This window comes from Triturus cristatus, chromosome 7 (genome assembly GCF_964204655.1).
Source record: "Triturus cristatus chromosome 7, aTriCri1.1, whole genome shotgun sequence".
In the NCBI taxonomy this organism is placed as follows: domain Eukaryota; kingdom Metazoa; phylum Chordata; class Amphibia; order Caudata; family Salamandridae; genus Triturus; species Triturus cristatus.
In genome coordinates, this window is record NC_140590.1 from 165,282,596 (window position 1) to 165,298,723 (window position 16,128).

The following is a 16,128-nucleotide window of genomic DNA, read 5'->3' on the forward strand; positions in this document are numbered from 1 at the left end:
CTCTGCCTATAATTCCTCTCTGCACACAGAGTCATGTTTTCACATTAGTCCCAAAACGAAATTTCTTTGCCAATTTGAAAGCACACTTACTGCTCTTTTTTTTTTCGGGGCAAGTGAAAATCACTTTTACAGACTGACACATTATGAAACCACTTTTTTTGATTTATTTAAATGCACATGTCCAAACTGTTTTTTCAGACCACCACCATGTGTATTCTCGGTGACTGCCTACACTCCAGCAAGGGCAACCAGCCTTAGTGATGCTGAATGTATTTGCATTACAGACTGAAACCTGAAAACCCCACTCGCTTGTAAATACTGTGCATGATTATACATGGCAAGCACATGGGTGTGTGCCAAGAGTCTGCCTCTTCCCCCAAAAATTCGCTCCCCCTTTCCATCTAATGCAACTGTGAAATCACCAGAGCAATACGCAATAAATCTCTGCGCACATGGGTGTGTGCTAAGAGTCTGCTTCTTCCCCCAAAAATTCGCTCCCCCTTTCCATCTAATGCAACTGTGAAATCACCAGAGCAATACGCAATAAATCTCTGTTTTTTCAGACCACCACCATGTGTATTCTCGGTGACTGCCTACACTCCAGCAAGGGCAACCAGCCTTAGTGATGCTGAATGTATTTGCATTACAGACTGAAACCTGAAAACCCCACTCGCTTGTAAATACTGTGCATGATTATACATGGCAAGCACATGGGTGTGTGCTAAGAGTCTGCTTCTTCCCCCAAAAATTCGCTCCCCCTTTCCATCTAATGCAACTGTGAAATCACCAGAGCAATACGCAATAAATCTCTGCCTATAATTCCTCTCTGCACACAGAGTCATGTTTTCACATTAGTCCCAAAACGAAATTTCTTTGCCAATTTGAAAGCACACTTACTGCTCTTTTTTTTTTCGGGGCAAGTGAAAATCACTTTTACAGACTGACACATTATGAAACCACTTTTTTTGATTTATTTAAATGCACATGTCCAAACTGTTTTTTCAGACCACCACCATGTGTATTCTCGGTGACTGCCTACACTCCAGCAAGGGCAACCAGCCTTAGTGATGCTGAATGTATTTGCATTACAGACTGAAACCTGAAAACCCCACTCGCTTGTAAATACTGTGCATGATTATACATGGAAAGCACATGGGTGTGTGCTAAGAGTCTGCCTCTTCCCCCAAAAATTCGCTCCCCCTTTCCATCTAATGCAACTGTGAAATCACCAGAGCAATACGCAATAAATCTCTGCGCACATGGGTGTGTGCTAAGAGTCTGCTTCTTCCCCCAAAAATTCGCTCCCCCTTTCCATCTAATGCAACTGTGAAATCACCAGAGCAATACGCAATAAATCTCTGTTTTTTCAGACCACCACCATGTGTATTCTCGGTGACTGCCTACACTCCAGCAAGGGCAACCAGCCTTAGTGATGCTGAATGTATTTGCATTACAGACTGAAACCTGAAAACCCCACTCGCTTGTAAATACTGTGCATGATTATACATGGCAAGCACATGGGTGTGTGCTAAGAGTCTGCTTCTTCCCCCAAAAATTCGCTCCCCCTTTCCATCTAATGCAACTGTGAAATCACCAGAGCAATACGCAATAAATCTCTGCCTATAATTCCTCTCTGCACACAGAGTCATGTTTTCACATTAGTCCCAAAACGAAATTTCTTTGCCAATTTGAAAGCACACTTACTGCTCTTTTTTTTTTCGGGGCAAGTGAAAATCACTTTTACAGACTGACACATTATGAAACCACTTTTTTTGATTTATTTAAATGCACATGTCCATACTGTTTTTTCAGACCACCACCATGTGTATTCTCGGTGACTGCCTACACTCCAGCAAGGGCAACCAGCCTTAGTGATGCTGAATGTATTTGCATTACAGACTGAAACCTGAAAACCCCACTCGCTTGTAAATACTGTGCATGATTATACATGGCAACCACATGGGTGTGTGCTAAGAGTCTGCTTCTTCCCCCAAAAATTCGCTCCCCCTTTCCATCTAATGCAACTGTGAAATCACCAGAGCAATACGCAATAAATCTCTGCCTATAATTCCTCTCTGCACACAGAGTCATGTTTTCACATTAGTCCCAAAACGAAATTTCTTTGCCAATTTGAAAGCACACTTACTGCTCTTTTTTTTTTCGGGGCAAGTGAAAATCACTTTTACAGACTGACACATTATGAAACCACTTTTTTTGATTTATTTAAATGCACATGTCCAAACTGTTTTTTCAGACCACCACCATGTGTATTCTCGGTGACTGCCTACACTCCAGCAAGGGCAACCAGCCTTAGTGATGCTGAATGTATTTGCATTACAGACTGAAACCTGAAAACCCCACTCGCTTGTAAATACTGTGCATGATTATACATGGCAAGCACATGGGTGTGTGCTAAGAGTCTGCTTCTTCCCCCAAAAATTCGCTCCCCCTTTCCATCTAATGCAACTGTGAAATCACCAGAGCAATACGCAATAAATCTCTGCCTATAAATCCTCTCTGCACACAGTCATGTTTTCACATTAGTCCCAAAACGAAATTTCTTTGCCAATTTGAAAGCACACTCACTGCTCTTTTTTTTTTCGGGGCAAGTGAAAATCACTTTTACAGACTGACACATTATGAAACCACTTTTTTTGATTTATTTAAATGCACATGTCCAAACTGTTTTTTCAGACCACCACCATGTGTATTCTCGGTGACTGCCTACACTCCAGCAAGGGCAACCAGCCTTAGTGATGCTGAATGTATTTGCATTACAGACTGAAACCTGAAAACCCCACTCGCTTGTAAATACTGTGCATGATTATACATGGCAAGCACATGGGTGTGTGCTAAGAGTCTGCTTCTTCCCCCAAAAATTCGCTCCCCCTTTCCATCTAATGCAACTGTGAAATCACCAGAGCAATACGCAATAAATCTCTGCCTATAATTCCTCTCTGCACACAGAGTCATGTTTTCACATTAGTCCCAAAACGAAATTTCTTTGCCAATTTGAAAGCACACTTACTGCTCTTTTTTTTTTCGGGGCAAGTGAAAATCACTTTTACAGACTGACACATTATGAAACCACTTTTTTTGATTTATTTAAATGCACATGTCCAAACTGTTTTTTCAGACCACCACCATGTGTATTCTCGGTGACTGCCTACACTCCAGCAAGGGCAACCAGCCTTAGTGATGCTGAATGTATTTGCATTACAGACTGAAACCTGAAAACCCCACTCGCTTGTAAATACTGTGCATGATTATACATGGCAAGCACATGGGTGTGTGCTAAGAGTCTGCTTCTTCCCCCAAAAATTCGCTTCCCCTTTCCATCTAATGCAACTGTGAAATCACCAGAGCAATACGCAATAAATCTCTGCCTATAATTCCTCTCTGCACACAGAGTCATGTTTTCACATTAGTCCCAAAACGAAATTTCTTTGCCAATTTGAAAGCACACTTACTGCTCTTTTTTTTTTCGGGGCAAGTGAAAATCACTTTTACAGACTGACACATTATGAAACCACTTTTTTTGATTTATTTAAATGCACATGTCCAAACTGTTTTTTCAGACCACCACCATGTGTATTCTCGGTGACTGCCTACACTCCAGCAAGGGCAACCAGCCTTAGTGATGCTGAATGTATTTGCATTACAGACTGAAACCTGAAAACCCCACTCGCTTGTAAATACTGTGCATGATTATACATGGCAAGCACATGGGTGTGTGCTAAGAGTCTGCTTCTTCCCCCAAAAATTCGCTTCCCCTTTCCATCTAATGCAACTGTGAAATCACCAGAGCAATACGCAATAAATCTCTGCCTATAATTCCTCTCTGCACACAGAGTCATGTTTTCACATTAGTCCCAAAACGAAATTTCTTTGCCAATTTGAAAGCACACTTACTGCTCTTTTTTTTTTCGGGGCAAGTGAAAATCACTTTTACAGACTGACACATTATGAAACCACTTTTTTTGATTTATTTAAATGCACATGTCCAAACTGTTTTTTCAGACCACCACCATGTGTATTCTCGGTGACTGCCTACACTCCAGCAAGGGCAACCAGCCTTAGTGATGCTGAATGTATTTGCATTACAGACTGAAACCTGAAAACCCCACTCGCTTGTAAATACTGTGCATGATTATACATGGCAAGCACATGGGTGTGTGCTAAGAGTCTGCTTCTTCCCCCAAAAATTCGCTCCCCCTTTCCATCTAATGCAACTGTGAAATCACCAGAGCAATACGCAATAAATCTCTGCCTATAAATCCTCTCTGCACACAGAGTCATGTTTTCACATTAGTCCCAAAACGAAATTTCTTTGCCAATTTGAAAGCACACTTACTGCTCTTTTTTTTTTCGGGGCAAGTGAAAATCACTTTTACAGACTGACACATTATGAAACCACTTTTTTTGATTTATTTAAATGCACATGTCCAAACTGTTTTTTCAGACCACCACCATGTGTATTCTCGGTGACTGCCTACACTCCAGCAAGGGCAACCAGCCTTAGTGATGCTGAATATATTTGCATTACAGACTGAAACCTGAAAACCCCACTCGCTTGTAAATACTGTGCATGATTATACATGGCAAGCACATGGGTGTGTGCTAAGAGTCTGCTTCTTCCCCAAAAAATTTGCTCCCCCTTTCCATCTAATGCAACTGTGAAATCACCAGAGCAATACGCAATAAATCTCTGCCTATAATTCCTCTCTGCACACAGAGTCATGTTTTCACATTAGTCCCAAAACGAAATTTCTTTGCCAATTTGAAAGCACACTTACTGCTCTTTTTTTTTTCGGGGCAAGTGAAAATCACTTTTACAGACTGACACATTATGAAACCACTTTTTTTGATTTATTTAAATGCACATGTCCAAACTGTTTTTTCAGACCACCACCATGTGTATTCTCGGTGACTGCCTACACTCCAGCAAGGGCAACCAGCCTTAGTGATGCTGAATGTATTTGCATTACTGAGTCCAACCTCAAACCCTTAAACTATTCTTTTTTTTTCCAGTACACCTTAATTTATTGTGAAAACATACTCCATATTATTTTACATGTTCCTCACATTTAAATTTCTCCCAAAACAGAAAATGATAAACGCAACTACAACAAAAACAATTTCCATTTCTATTATTCATTTCTTAAGTTACCACATACATCCCCTCTCAAACTGTAAACTCACCTTTAAAATTAGTTAGTTGTGAAAGAAATGTGACACTCAAACAGCAGATTATCAGAGCCAGGATCTCTGTTGTGTTCACCTCTCTCCTCTCAGCAGAACCAGATAATGGCAAACTTTCCCTCTATTTTTCCACACATATACATGTAAGTTTCAAATCTCAGTGCTTCCCCCTTTTTTTCAAATGTAATCACACATTTCTATTGGTTGAAAACCAACCCTTTTCCAAAAGTACCCTTCCCCCAACTTGACTTCTGCCTAGTACCCTTCCCCCAACTTGACTTCTGCCTGCTACCATAGCAACAGCTCATGGAACACTGCTGTGTTGAGTTAGGTCAGAAGTTCGCCAAACAATGTTTCAATTCCACAGAGCAAGAGTGTTTGACTTTTCAAACCTAACAGCAAATCCATAGTACTGTTCTTTGGTTACACATTTTTTTGTACCAATACAAAACATGCTTCTATTAATTTACACATACAGCCTAGTTTTTATTCTAGAATGGTATGAAACAGCCAATCAGTTCTTTTTGTTTTGAAAAAATTATGTATGCCTCCATTTCCAAACTGACTTTCTTTTCATATTGCCATTCTACTGAAAGACACCTCCTGAGTGCATCCAGATCTCCTTTGAAGATGTTCACAGTGTGGATTGTAGGGCACAGCTATGTCTTCTGGAGTGAAAAGTTTGCAGAGAAAACAGATATGGTGAGAGACCTTGCTTTGCCAAATGTAGACATTAAATGGATTGGTCAGAGAGGGTTAAAGTGGCACCAATTGATGCCATTGGTGAAATCCTTCATGCAAATCCAACACCCTGACCTCATAATAGTGCACTGTGGTGGCAATGACCTAGGCACTTTGACTGGGGTAGGTCTGGAAATGCTTATGAAGGACACCTTTGCACAACTGTTTTCACTTTTCCCTAAAACTGCCTTTGTGTTTTCCAACATATGCCAAAGGCAAAAATGGAACTGGTCCAATCATTTCTGTCCACAGATTGACAAAGCAAGAAAGCACGTCAACAAATCTGTTTCTGCTTTCCTCCGTGACTATGGTATGGGTGCCATTTACCACAACAACTTGCGTTATGACATGCAAGACATTTATAGAGGAGATGGTGTGCACTTCAATGATGAAGGGAACAGAGTCTTCCTTTTGAACCTTAGACTCTGCATCGGTACTTACTTGTAGGTACCACTAAAAAAATGACTTCATAAACACAACAGCTCTTTTTAGAGCTCCCTAATATCTAAACTCTTAAATCTGCTTTTCATTTATTTATTTTTATTTTTTTTACCGTACGCTTACCGTAAGCTTACCGTACGCGTACCCCGTGATTTTTTAAAAAATCAATAAATGTTTTTTTTGTACTTTTCTGTCCTTCTTTGACCCCCTTACAAATGTTAGGGGGTCTGTAACTCTCCTCATTGCCCCCTTTTCTTGTTTTCACTCTTTTTTTTCAGAGTGAAATACACAAAATGGCGGCCGCCGCTTCCTGGTTTCGGCCGATTCGAATGTTTACTAAGATCTAAGAGCCAATCAGAATCACGCTCGCGCACGCCACCGTACGCTTACGGTAAGCGTACGGTAAGCGTACCGTAAGCGGGCTCAGATATATATAGTGATTTAAAGGCTATTTTCTCAGAATCTACTGAACAGATTTACACCAAACCTACAAAAGGCACTTCCTTGACCTAGGGACTACCTCTCTGCCAAATTTCGAGTAATTCTGTTCAGCCGTTCGGGCTGTAGCTCGTTCTAAAGGTCCTATGGAAAAATGCATGGGAAAAACGCGTTTTGGGACCCCCCTTTTATCTCAGCCCCCGCTTGACGGATCCCCCCGAGACTTTCAGGGTAGGAGCGGAGCGTAGCGCCCCACCTATTTTGAGAAATTCGCGAGGATTCATCGACCGGCGCCAAAGTTATTCAAAATAGAATGTTGCGGATTTCCTATGGAAAAGGGGTCCTAACTATAACTACCTACTGGCGACCGCCAGTAGGTAATACATATACATATATACATATTCACAGAAAAAACCATAGGTTTCAGGCACGTTATAGTTAGGAATTAGCATTTAAAAAACCTCAGAAATTCACTGAAAAAACCATAGGTTTCAGGGGTGTTATAGTTAGCTGGACTTTTCACTTGTACAAAACCATTGAAATTCCCCCGTTATAGTTAGTTCAGCTAACTATAACTCGCGCGCCCGCAATGCACTGCTGATGACGTCACATATTACATCACTCATGACATGGTCAGTGACATCACTCATGACATCACTGATGACATCTCAAATGACATCACTGATGACATCACTGATGACATCATCCAGTGAATGTGTGTTTTTCTGAAAATTAAATATGTTTTATATATGTATATCTCAAGGTCGATGGAAGAATACATGGGTATATAAGTGTCTAAATGGATGATTTGTTTTTGAAAAATTGATTGTGTAACTGACTGATTAAGTGTATCATAGTGAATACATGGCTTAGTGAGTAATGTTTAAATATGTAAATATCTGTATCAGTCTCTCACTTTGTGTATAAGTGGCTGCATGGGTTGGTGAGTAGCTACATGGGTGTCTATATAGGTTATTAGTTGGTTTTTTGAGTATCAGTCTGAGTGTCTGCATGGTTCGGTGGGGGGTATTATGTAGTGCATAGGTGCATGAATGAGTGACTCACTGTTTGTATGTGTTGAAGACAGCATGTGTGCAGGACTGTATGGGTGGATGAGTGTGTGTATGGGTGTGTTAGTGAGTAAATGACTGTCTCAATAGTGTCTTTATGAGTAACTACATATGTTTTAAATTAGTATATGTGACTATTGGTGTATATAAGTGAGTATATGTGAGAGTGAGAGATTGAAAGAGTTCCTGTAGGAATAAGTATGTGTTTCTATAAGTGATTGTTTAAAAGACTAAGTATGTGTAAGTTTCCGTAGAAGTAAGTGTGGTGGTGTGTGTATAACTGTATATGCAAGTAAATGTATGTTTGATTCTTTATTAGCATGAGTGACTATGTGTGTGAGTAACTCTATGGATGAGTGGCATTGTGTAACAGGATGTATAGGTATATGAGTACATATGATGAGTGAGTACATGTATGAGTGACTGTATAGGACTGTTGGTGAATGAGTGGATGTGTATGTGGATCTTAGAATTACTGAAGAGGTTGTTGTAACTGGTATTGGTATGTCCATTGTTTTGAAAATTTTAGTCTCTATTTTTGAATGTGTGTATCAAAGGTTATATTAGGGTGAGAGGAGGTCTGCCACTCTATCACAAGGATGATGTCATCAGTGATGTCATTTGAGATGTCATCAGTGATGTCATGAGTGATGTCACTGACCATGTCATGAGTGATGTAATAAGTGACGTCATCAGCAGTGCATTGCGGGCGCGCGAGTTATAGTTAGCTGAACTAACTATAACGGGGGAATTTCAATGGTTTTGTACAAGTGAAAAGTCCAGCTAACTATAACACCCCTGAAACCTATGATTTTTTCAGTGAATTTCTGAGGATTTTAAATGCTAATTCCTAACTATAACGTGCCTGAAACCTATGGTTTTTCTGTGAATTTCAAAGGTTTTTTAAATGCTAATTTCTAACTATGCCTACAGAGATAGGACATGTGAAGAAAGAAGAAAAAATGCACAGAAAGAAAAAAAGAAGTGCAGAAAGAAGCAACAGAAGTCCTTAAAGACGAAGAAAAGTGCAGGAAGAAGGATAACGTGCAGAAAGAACAAAAAGAAGAGCAGAAAGAAGCCTTGTTGCAAAATCATCCTGTACCCTCAACTTTTTCAGACGGATACTGGTGGTAAGTGAGTCTGACTAACCAGTCCTAGAGCCAGTGCTATGTTAAAAGACACTTAGAATACAGTGAAAACACCTACATACACTAGGGAACATTATGCGTTGGGGTCCCCCTGTGATTAGCATGACCTCCTCTGTAAGCCCCTAGTATATATTAGGGCAGGGGGATTAAAACTACCTCTTAAAACAGGCCACAGGGCGTTTTTGCACACGTTAACTCAGGCCCTGTCCCCTCCCTTCACCACTGTGTAAACACGCCCTGTGTCCGTTTTTAGTTGGGAGATTAAGTTCATTTGAATCCTGAGGGTCCCTAGGGTCCAACTAGCCCACTAGGTACCTCTAGTATGCGCCACAGAGCTGCGTTGCAGAGAGGTATAAAAAGTGGCACGGCCTAGACCACCTCTCTGCAACGCAGCTCACTGGCGCTTACTAGAAGCACCTGGTGGGCTAGTTAGCCCCCAGGGGCCCTCAGGATTGAAGGGGAATTATTTCCCCAACTTAAAACGCGCCACAGGGCTTGTTTGCACACGTTAACTGAGGCCCCGTCCCCTCCCTTCACCATTGTGTAAACACGCCCTGTGGCCGTTTTTAGTTGGGAGATTAAGTTAATTTGAATCCTGAGGGTCCAACTAGCCCACTTGGTACCTCCAGTATGCGCCACAGAACTGCGTTGCAGCGAGGTGTAAAAAGTGGCGCGGCCTGGACCACCTCTCTGCAACACAGCTCAGTGGCGCTTACTGGAAGCACCTGGTGGGCTAGTTAGCCCCCAGGGGCCCTCAGTATTGAAGGGAAATTATATCCCCAATTTAAAACGTGCCATAGTGCGTGTTTGCACACGTCACCTCAGGCCCCGTCCCCTCCCTTCACCATTGTGTAAACGCGCCCTGTGGCTGTTCTTAGTTGAGAGATTAAGTCCCCTTGAATCCTAAGGGTCCCTAGGGTCAAACTAGACCACTAGGTACCTCCAGTAAGCGCCACAGAGCTGCGTTGCAGAGAGTTGTAAAAAGGGGTTTGGCCTCAGAACACCTGTCTGCAGCGCAGCTCCCTGGCGCATACTGGAGATGCCTGTTGGGCTATTTGGCCCTCAGGGACCCTCAGTATTGAAGAGGAATTAATTCCCCAACTTACAACTCGCCAGGGGGCGCGTTTGCAGAGTGCTGCAAGGAGGGGGCGTGGCCTCCGGCACGATGCCAGTCTTTTATTTATTTTAATTTTTTAAGAAGGGGGGCTGTGTGGTTCCCCTTCTTATTCTAATTTATTGGCCCTGATGACCCCATCCCCAGGGCCTGTCTCCTAATTATATTTTTTTTACCCCAATCCCCAGGGCCGGCCACTGTTTTTTATTATTTTTAAAAAATATATATTTATAGACACACCTAGGACATGCTGGACAAACCGTACGTACCTATCACCATGACGATTTGCGTGATATTCATTAAAAGGCGACTATGCATACAATGAATCCACGTGGAATGTATTTACACCACTAGTGAAGCTCTGACATGTCTGATGCCCTACCGTGCCTAATCCCGGTAGACACCCTTGTTGTTTATTTATACAAACATGGGTAGCTATTGACGGGCACATTTAATACACATGCACACCAAGCCATTCAAAGGGGATTCGACAAAAATTCGACCAAAACTATGCAAGAAACCCCCCTCACGGTTAATAAAACACACATCCACTGCCGTATGTGTAATACTTTTTATTTTACTCTCTGGAAAGGGGACGAACATCACTTGAGAGTCACAGCGCGCTCCTGGCAGAGCCCAATGCTGTGTTACACCCACCAGTGCCCGCCGATTGCCTCACACCTCTGTGTTGTATTCCACCAGCTAGTGCATATGCTATGACACTCTCTAGCCCATGTGCACTGTAACACCACCCCGTGAATATGTCATGCCACACTTGTCTTCGCACGGGTTATATTGCCCCATCTAACGTGCCTTCCTCGATGCCTATGTTATAACGCACAGTGCTATGCCATACATATTACAATCTGGAATCCATATCTTTGTCACAGTGCATATGCAACGTTACACTCCCCAGCACATATTTTATATTACAACTTTAGAGACTAGTTAGGTTACACAACACTGCCCTGTGCATATTACACTCCAAGGCGCATATCACATAGCACGCGCTAGTGCCTGTGCTATCTCGTGCTCTCCAATGAATCTGTAATTGCGCACAATGTATTGCATATTATATTTCACGCCCGGTTCATCTTATATCACACTTTTTGGTGCATAGTTTATACCATACACTATATCTAGTTTTCATTTTCATTCGTGCTCTCAGGACTATGTTCTATATAACACTGTGTTCACCTACCCTTTTCAAGGGCATTACATTTTGCGATAGGGGGTGGAGGGTCAGGGGGTGTTTCTGCCAAGTGAGCCCGGAGTCACAGTCACAAACGTCCTCTTCTTCCTGAATAAAAGTGAGATTATGCTGCATACTTGTTCATATTTTAAGTAGTTCGCACAGACACACGTTTTAAAAACAATAAAGTTCCTAATACCCGCCTTCTCTGAACAGTTAGCTTGCTGACCCATCCACCTCCTCCCTATCCTCTGTTGTCTGAATCCATGGACTAGCCTCCTCCCTCCTGCCATGCATGGTCTGATGTGCTGCCACTGCCCTCAATTTAGTATGATGTACCAGTCCACTCCTCCTGCCCTCCATTGCCCAATTCTATGCCCCATCATTGACCTCCTGCTTAAACTCTGTGCTTAGCTTGCTGCCCCTATTCTCCTTCCCCCTGCCCTCCGATGTCTTTGTGCATGCCCCTGCTCCATCCTTTTTGCCAACCATGTTCCATGGACCTGCCATTCCTATCTACTCTGAGTGTTCTGTTGAGCTGCCACTCCCCTCCCACCTGCCTAGCATTCTCAGATGACTGTAACCTGTCCCTGCCACCTCCACCCTGCCTGTCCACATGCCATGCCCCTATCCTCTTCCTCCTGTCCTACATGGTCCATTGTACTGCCACACCCTTCTGCCCTCCCTGGTCTGTTGTGCTGCAACTGCTCCTCCTGCCTGCCCCGTGCGATCTGTTGTGAAGCCCCTTCCCCTGAACTTTCTTGTCTGTGCACAGGTCCTGACCCTCCCTTCTATCCTCCATCGTCCTTTGTGCATGCCCCTGCACCCTCCTTCTTGCCCATCATAGCCATTGTGCTGCCACTAACCCTCCCACTTGCCATGCATGGTCTTCTGTGCTGCCATGGCCCCTCCCACCTTCCCTGTGTGGTCAGTTAGCTGCCCCTGACCTCCTCCCACCTTCCCTCCATGGTCTGTGTGTATGCCATCACAGTCTCACTGTTGCTCTTCATGGTGTGTCTTGCTTCTAGTGCCCATCCTGCCTGACCTCCATGGCTATCTTGCTATTCCTGCCCTGCCCCCTTGCCCCCAGCCCTCTGTTTACATGTGCAGACCCCTACTCCCTCCCTCCTGGCTTGTCTGTTCCATTGTAATGCCCCTGATCCGTCCCTCCTGCCCTTTATGGTCTGTTATGCTGCAGCTTTCTCTCCTGTCTGTCCATTATGGTCAGCTAGCTACTATTGCCTCTTGCCCCTCTGTTCTCTCTTGTCCATGTGCATGGTCCTGTCCCCTCCCTCTTGCTTTCTATGGATTGTTGTGCTGCACTCGCGTCCCGCATGCCCTGTGTGGTGTATTGTGCTGCTGCAAACCCTGATGCCTGCCCTGCAGGGTCAGTTTGGTGCACCTCTCCATGTCCCTCCTGTCCTCTGTTATCCAAGTCCATGTCCCTACCCCATTTCCTTCCATGAACCAATGTACCATACTTGCGAACATTTTGAACTTGATAAGAGGGAGATTTTGAAAAAAAACTGGGGTATTGATTTTCCCCTTTGAGTTACATTGAAAAAGAGGAGATTGTAGACAGGAGACAGATCAAATAAAGCCCATTTGAGCTTAAAAACATTGGACGTTTCCTGGCTGAATCGGTTCTGTTGGCATGTATGGTTGTACTACCATTGCCTCTTCCTTCTGCCCACAATGGTCTATTACATTGCCACAGCCTCTCTTGCAAGTCCTGTATTGTTGGTTTGTTGCCCCTGCCCCCCTTTCCACTGCCCTCCATAGTCTGTTGTGCTGCCACTGCCCTTCCTGCCTGCTCAGTGTGGTTAAATTGTTGCCTTTGCACCCTCCTACCTGCCTTCAATTTTCAGAGTCCGTGCCCCTGGCCTCTGCCTCTCAACAGTATGAACAACTAGATTGCTAACATTCTATATTTATTACAAAAGTGTGGAACGCCTGAAGTCATCTTGATGTAATCAAAACTGTAATACCTAGAGCATTTCCTTTAGAAATTACATATATGAGAGGGTCTTATTGGCATCAAAATTATGGTCAGTCCTCTAAAAGACTAAAATAAGGACATATTTTCTGAGTTTTCAAATAGCGACAAAGCACTTTTAAATTATTTGTTATCTTTATGTTTTTTTATCCAGTTGACCACTTGATTAAATGTTGCACTTAGGGGAGAGGATGTGGTGTTACTTCCAGAACTGCAGACTTTGCAACTGGGGAACCAGGTTGGAGTTTCTGCTTCAGCTCGACATTGCGTGATTCTGGTCAAATCACTTAGTCTCCCCATGTCTACAACCAAAATGAATTTGTTCTTGTGTGATGTAACCAATGCTCATGTAAAGCACTCCAATACCTGACAAGACTGCACTATATAACACTGCAAAAACACAAAATAATAAGTGTTTTGCACACTTCTGTCATTGGGCTATATTTGGGCTACATCTGGGTGATTTGGGGCTACATTTGGGCTCTTTTGTCTCCGGTGGCCATCTTGGGAGATTTATTTGTTATGAAGTTTCCTAATTTCCTCATGTACTGCAGTCTCCTCAGTAGGAAATGCTTTCAGTTTTTTACTTTGATTCCATCATGAAGGTATTCAGATATGTCACACATTTGCCATAAATTCTGAATGTTAGCACTCTCGTTGCTCATTAGATCACTGTAGTAAAACTACTGCTCACCAGGAAAAACCGCTGCTGGTATTAAAAGTGCATGTTTCAGCCTGAAATAGAAGAGGATTTGAGAAGTCCAAATGTGCCCTCATTTTCTTTCTTCAGCATTAATCATAATTTCTATGGCAAAATGAACCCCCTCATTGTGTTCCTTTTTAAATTAAATGTTTTAAGTGTTACCAGTTTATTCCAATCAAGATGGCTTCAGGTGTGCCATACTTTTGTCATAATGAAGACAGTAAGTGCTCTAGTTGTTTTTAAGAACACTCTGGGACATTCTGTCATTGGGCTATACTTGGGCTACATCTGGGTGATATTTGGGCTACATTTGGGCTCTTTTGTGTCTGGTGGCCATCTTGGGAGACTTATTTGTTATGAAGTTTCCTAATTTCCTCATTTACTGCAGTCTCCTCAGCAGGAAATACTTTCAGTTTTTTACTTTGATTCCATCAAGAAGGCATTCAGATGTGTCACACATTTGCCATAAATTCAGAATGTTAGCACTCTTTTTGCTCATTAGATCACTGTAGTAAAGCTACTGCTCACCAGGGAAAACTGCTGCTGGTATTGAAAGTGCATGTTTCAGTCTGCATGTCAGAATTTTTTAATGAAATAGAAGAGGATTTGAGAAGTCACTCAAAATGTGCCCTAATTTTTCTTTCTGCAGCACTAATCATACTTTTTATGGAAAAATGAACCCCCTCATTGTGTTCCTTTGTAAATTAAATGTTTTAAGAGTTACCACTTTAATCCAAGCAAGATGGCTTCAGGTGTGCCATACGTTTATCATAAGTAGGACTGTTAGCGCTCTAGTTGTTCTTTGGAACACTCTGGGAAGCTGCAGTAGAACACAAAGGAATCAACTGACAGTCTCTGCCCTTGTTGGATGTACATGTTTTACTGAGAATGTCAGACTTCATTCTCACATGACTGAGAAAGATAATGTGAATTTACAGAAAATAAGCTCTCAGTTTAGCTTATAGATCACCTTCCAAACCTCTGTGGGAAAAGCATGAGAAAATATTTTTCTCTCAATCATGATATCCCAGCAGAAGGCTTTTTCACATGGTGAAATCACCTTAGAACATACCACAATTCCTAAAATGAGTATGGTACCATCAACAAATGATTTATAATGTAACTAAAGTCTTAAAACCTTCTATTAACTGCAATGATTTTTAATGAGGTGCTATCATGTATATTGGTCCCAAGATGGCTGCCAACACTTCTTGGATGAAGTGCTGACAGCCAATCAGATCTCAGGATGAGATGTGTGGTTAGGCTCCGCCCACATATATATATGATTTTACTTTTGATTTTCTCAGGAACTACTGAACAGATTGACACCAGACCTGCAAAAGGCACATCCCTGGCCCGAGGACTACCTCTTTGCCAAATTTCAAGTAATTCTGTTCAGCCGTTTGGGCTGTACCTTGGACTAAAGGTCCCTATGGAAAATTGCATGGGAAAAACGCGTTTTGGGACCCCTCTTTTTTCTCAGCCCCCGCTTGACGAATCCCCCCGAGACTTTCAGGGTAGGAGCGGAGCGGAGCGCCCCACCTATTTTGAAAAGTTGGCGAGGATTCATCAACCGGCGCCAAAGTTATTCCAAATAGAATGTTGCGGATTTTCTATATATATATATATATATATATATATATATATATATATATATATATATATCCTTAGGCAAAGCAGGGTGGCGTATGCTCCGGTGGAGCTTTCCGGAAAGGCAATCCAAAGTATGCAAAAGTCTCGTAAATACGCTCTCAGGAAGGAAAGGCAAACACAATAGTCCCAGTAACCAGTTTAATGCACACGACGCGTTTCGGCAGAAGCCTTGTTCACGTGTGAGGTGCTGTCAGTATCACACACTGATAAAGTTAACACGATCCAAATGAAAAATAAACATAGGACAATTTACACAGTGTAGAATGCAAACACGGCGGCCATCGGCTAGGACAGAATTCAGGGAAAAATCAACTTTCATACCTACATTACCCCACGACAACATAGACACCTTCCAGGACTGCACCACTCAGGCACTCATGGAGTTAAGACAAAAAAACAAGAAACAATCTAGGGATAACTTTAATAATTT